Genomic DNA, 5,776 nt, shown 5'->3' with positions numbered 1-5,776 from the left:
GTGCCTCCCCTTCTCAACTTCCCCTCACCACCACTTAATTAGAGAGCTAAGTGAAAACAACCAATCCCAGAATCTCAAAGACTGAGAACTACAGAGATTGTTCTAAGGAGTCAGTTGTAACCCCGTCCACTCAACTTCTGAGGCCTAGATCACAGGAGCAGTCACCACCTGTGCTTCCTTAGTGAAAGGGAAGAAACAAGAGAGCTAAAGGAACATGCTGCTGACTCTTGTGGGACCCACAACTGCACTTGCAATCATACTGGCCTAAAAAAATCACATGACCCAGCATGGTACAGGCTTAGTGGGGAAGGCATTCCTCCACAGGCAGCCAAGGGAAACCTGACAACAGTGGAGATATATACTCCTCTCACAGCAAAGGAGAGCAACCATAAGCCACATGCTACAGGCCCACTGCTTTCCCCCTCTACAGCAACAGAGATCAGGACCCTCCCTGGTGGGCACAAAGGGTTAAAATGGCAGCACTACCAAGCTAGCCTGCAGCCACTGCAGACAAGTTAGATCCCAGGCCTGGGAGGTGACCCACATGGCATGGCAGACCTTTCCTGTCTCGCCTGCTACTCCCTTCAGCAGTGTACTTTGTTAATCTGCCTGTTCTGCTCCCCACTCTTGTCTCTGGTGAATTCTCTCAACCCCCACTTTCCGCCATCCCACACCTCTGGCCTGTACCCCAGTTCTGTATGCATAAATAAATAAATCTTTAAAAAAAAAAAAAAAAGAACAGAGCTCAAGGCATGGCTGTGTCACGCATAAGGCGGAGTCCTTTACCACCCATCTCTGGGTCTGTGGCAGTTCAATTTCCTATTTTCTTGTGTTGAGCCCTAGGGACTTACATCTATTGTTTTCCCCCAAATCACTCTTCAAAACTGCTAGCTCAATTTTATCTCATAGGATTCTATTCCCTACTTCTCCCAAGTCTTACTGTAAAATAATTCATTGTACTTACCTAGCTCCTTCTTTAAAGTTTCTATCAAAACAAACACACAGGTCCTCTCCTATTCTTGGTGAGCATGAAAGTAAACAGAGCAGTGACAAAAATGCCCAATGGGGGGATCAGCTGAGGCTCAAGGAGCCCCCACAGACCTATGGTCAGAACCTGGTGGCTTTCTTAGCAGGTGGGTAGAAACTACAAATACCCTTTTCAGTCTCTCATGCCACCTTGCTCCAGTTCAAATGCAATTAGATTTGGTGTAAAGCTAATAAAGATTAAGCTTCAGGGTTGTGTTACTGTCCTATGCCACAAGCCAAATAGCTTAAAGGAAGAAAAAAAATTTTATTCTTGCATAGTTCTGAGATCACAAGTCTGAAAACAGTGACAGTGGGCCCAAATCAATGAACTTACACCTCAGATGCTCCTAGAGACAATCTATTCCTTGCCTCTCCCAGTTTGGGGAGGTTCTGGCATCTCTTAATTACAGAAACATCACCCCAATCTCTGCCTCCATGATCACAACTTTGCCTGGGTGAAATCTCTTCCTGCATGTCTCTTGTGAGGGCACACATGCATGGTATAGAGAAAAATCCAAGACAACCTTCCCACCTCAAGATCCTTTAACTTAATCACCTCTGTAAAGGCCCTTTTTCCATGTAAGGTAATATTCACAGATTCCAGTGATTACGATATGAATATCTTTGAGGGGAACATTTTCAGCCTATCACAAAAATTTACATCCATAGATTCTTCCCCATAATTGGGGAAAAGTATTGACAGAGATTCCCTCATAATGCAACAACTGCTGGACCAGACACCATGAAGGAGCCTAACCAGGGGCTCGACAATGTCTTGGAAAGCTGAAAGGAGCTTTTCTAAATGATCACCACTGGATAAAGAAGACTTGGCATTACACACAATGGAATACTACTTAGCTATTAAAAAAAGAAAGATGAAATCTTGTCATTTAAAACAACAAATGTATTATGCTCAGTGAAATAAGTGAGATGGAGAACGACAATCACCATGTGATTTCACTTATTTGTGGTATGTGGAGAAACAAAGCTAGTGAATGAACTAGATAAAACAAAAGTAAACTTTTAGGTCATAAGACTAAATGAGTGATAACCAGGAGGAAAGGGGGAGGGAAGGTAGACTTAATCAGGCGAAAAGGGTCAATTGTGTGGTGAAGGATATAATCGGACTCTTAGTGGTGAAATTAATGTAGCATCCACAGACCTTGATCTATAATGATGCATATCTGAAACATATATAATGTTATAATGTAATATTACTTCAATAAAAAGAAAAAAAGTCACCATAGAGAATTCATAGGGATCCCCTGTGCTAGAAGAAATTCTGAATTGATTTTCTATCCAGACTATGCATAATCTGGCACCTTGCTTGCCATATAAAGAAGAGATTGAGCTATCAAGAACCAAACCTGTGAAGACATTTTCATTTTGTCCTTTCAATACACAAAGATATTATTTATATTTTGGATTGCAAGTTGTCTCAATTCCAGCTCTTTGATGAGCTGGGGCTGGGTACGATTCTCATTCTCCAAAGACCTAAACATGCTGGCTTCTAGTTATCCAATCAATCCCTAGTTGAAGTTCAGCTTGGCAGGCACTTGCCCAGTGTGAACTAAGTCCCAAATCCTGGAGCTCACCATAATGTCTCCCTCAAATGAAAACCCTTTACTCATTTCCAGATACAAAGCATTATTTGTAAATTGTTTATATGCACATTTATTTCAAAAGAAAAGAACTGTCCGGGAGACAGGAGCATGTCTGCCTATGTAGTCAGAATTGGTAAATGATAACTATGAGTCAAAGGTCAGGAACAAGAATTGGCCATTAGCAGGAGGAAGGTGGCCGTCTGTGCATACCTAGGCTTTTCGTGGGGAAAGCACACTGAGAGGCTCTACAGATGGCTTAAAGTTTGGATAAGATGAGCCCAGTGGATTCAGGAATAAGTGCCAAAGGGGAAAGAGAAAGGGAGAGATGGACTGCTGACCACTGACTGGGAAATGAAGCCAAGAAACCCACTCCCAGCACCCGGCTAACTGCTGCCAACCTCCAGCTGTGGCCCCTCACCCTCCCTGAATCCTTTACTGGGTTGAAGGCAATTCTGGTCCAAGGTTGACCTCCACCCCTCCTCCGGGCATGAGAATGCCAACTCAACTACCCACCAGATTGAAAGTGGAGAAATTTTTTTAATTATTAAATATATATTTTTGTATCATTCTTCACTTTGTGCATTTTTGCATGTTGGTTATAATCCCCATGGACTTTCCACCACCAATTCACCCATGTGCCATCACCATAGTCCCATGTGCTCTTCCCACCCCAGTTTTGATCCTATTCCCTGCTCAACCCCATAAAATGTCTCCAGTTTAGAGTTGTTCATTGTTTTTCATTTTTACTTTATTACAATTGCTTTTTGTTTTCCTGATCCCTTACACTCCTACTATGAGTGAAACCATCTGGTATTTTTCTTTTTCTTTCTAGCTTATTTCACTAAGCTTGACCCCTTCCAGCTCCATCCATGTTGCTGCAAAAGGCATGAGTTTATCTTTTGGATTGGTGAGTAATATCCCATTGTGTATATGTACCATATCTTTTTAATCCAGTCATCTATTTTGGGGCATTTGGGTTGACTCCATGTCTTCCTTACTGTAAATAGAGCAGAAATATACATGGGGGCGCAAGTGTCCTTTTGAATCAGTGTTTTTGTGTCCTAGGAGAGGGATTGCTAGGTCACATGGAAGCTCTATTTTTATCAGCTTGAGAAGTATCCAAACAGCTTTCCATAATGGATAGACCAGTTTGCATGCCCACCAGTGGTGTAGGAGAGTTCTTTATTCTGAAAGTGGAGAACTTTTAAATAGCCCATGGTCAGACACAGAAGTTAAGAGACTGCAAGCAGCAGCAGGGAAAGGGACAGAACATGACATCTACATTCCTTGAAGTCCAGCTCAAGTCAAGCAACCTACACATGAAAAATGAAAAGAAACCAGAATATTCCCGGTTGGCTGGGAACTGAGTGAGCCAATCAATATGCCTTGTATGGAATTCAAAGATGATATAAGCTGAAAAAGAGCTTCAGGAAGGAAAGAGGCAAGTGAATCCCTCTGAGTCATCTTCCAGATCCACCATTAGTAATGCTGCTACACCCTTCTGAACTGTTTCATTAGCAGAAAGTCATCTGCCAGAAACTGTATGGACACTGCCTAAAAGAAGTCCATTCAGATCCAAACCTTTGTCAAGTGGAAAACACTTGTGTTGCCTGCAATGTATTCATATTCCCAGGTGCCAATTTTGGAAGCAACTGCACTTGCTAGATCCCCCCAAAAGCAGCAGGAGCAAGGAGGATGTGGCGTGTGTACCCTGGCTTCAGGGGCTATTCTGATGTTAGCTGCTCCACCCTGGACCTTGAACTTCAATGATTTCAGGGACAGCACAAAGGCTCTGCTCCCCTGAAAGTCATCTAGACGGAGGAAATGAAGATCTGTCATGGGTCAAGTTCTGTGCTGGCTGTGCTGAAAGCTGAGCTCCGTGTTCACCTCCATGCCCATTTCTGCATTTCTCCCAATATCTATGGATGGACCTCTTCCGCCTCTGAATGGGATTCAGGATTGCCAGACAATTAGAACCTTAATCCAGACAACATTTGAAAGACAAGGGGAGATGCTTTGCCCCAAACCCATGTCATGAAAATTAAATTGAAAACCAAATAAACAGTCACAAAGGAGAAAACACTGGATCCTCACACCTTACGATATTTCACCCAGAGAAAGGGCAGTGATCAAAGAATCTGGACAAGTTCTAACAAGTGTCAAGTTAAAAGGAAGAAAAATGCAGCGCCTGTGCTTCCAAACTCTTTCCACCAGGTGGCGTGTGCCTTCAGGGAAAAATAAATAAATAAACGATTTTGCATAAAAGACCTGTATTTCCTTCCAAGTAAAATAGGAACGTTGCTTTCTAGGAATGTGGCCCAGGAAAAAGAAAATCAAGTTCATGTCCAAGATTGTATAAGGTTTTTTTCCTTGGCCAAACTTCTGTTTTCTTCTAGAACCGATCACTGCTAAGTGGGAAGCAGATATTCTCCCTGGCCCTCCTTGAGAAATAAATGGTGGGTAAGCCTTTCAATGACCTCGCCTGTGTACCCCATCCCTTAAGTTTAGGAGAGGGTAACTACTGTCCATTCTTAAAAGATTATTATTTTGCATGAGTATGCCATCTTCATGCTTGAAAGAAAAATACAAATCCTTGGCTTACATCTGGCCTTATAAAAATAGCATTAATATTACCTTGTCCTGTAAGGTGCTTACATATTTTGCAGACTAAAAAGGGACACTGGCTTTAATGTCCCACCTGCACTTCCATCTTGACTTCAGCCCTTAGAACTGAAACTAGTCAAGACATAAAGTGTAAGCACTCAGTTTCAATCTCCACAAAAGCGTAGTACCATTTTTGGAAAGCCAAATAAGAAAATGGATGTGAAATCCCAAGTCCTAAGATACTCAACATCACTAGGTAACACTAGGTAAGTGTAAATCAAAATGGTAATAAGATACCCCTCAGCATTCATTGGGGTGATTATAATACCAAAAAAAATTACTTTAATGGACATATATATTGACCAGGACAAGGAGAAATTGGAATCTTTGTGCATTGATAATAGGAATATAAAATTATGTGGCTAACTCTGGCAAACATGTTGGCAGTTCCTCAAAAAGCAATGCTCTAAAAATTCAGCTCCTTGGTCCTCCCTGGTGGCGCAGCGGGTTAAAGCACAGCACTGAGAATCTAAAGCCACTTC

Source organism: Condylura cristata, unplaced genomic scaffold, assembly GCF_000260355.1.
Source record: "Condylura cristata isolate star-nosed mole 26May11 unplaced genomic scaffold, ConCri1.0 scaffold00014, whole genome shotgun sequence".
NCBI lineage: Eukaryota > Metazoa > Chordata > Mammalia > Eulipotyphla > Talpidae > Condylura > Condylura cristata.
This window is presented reverse-complemented; position numbering follows the sequence as displayed.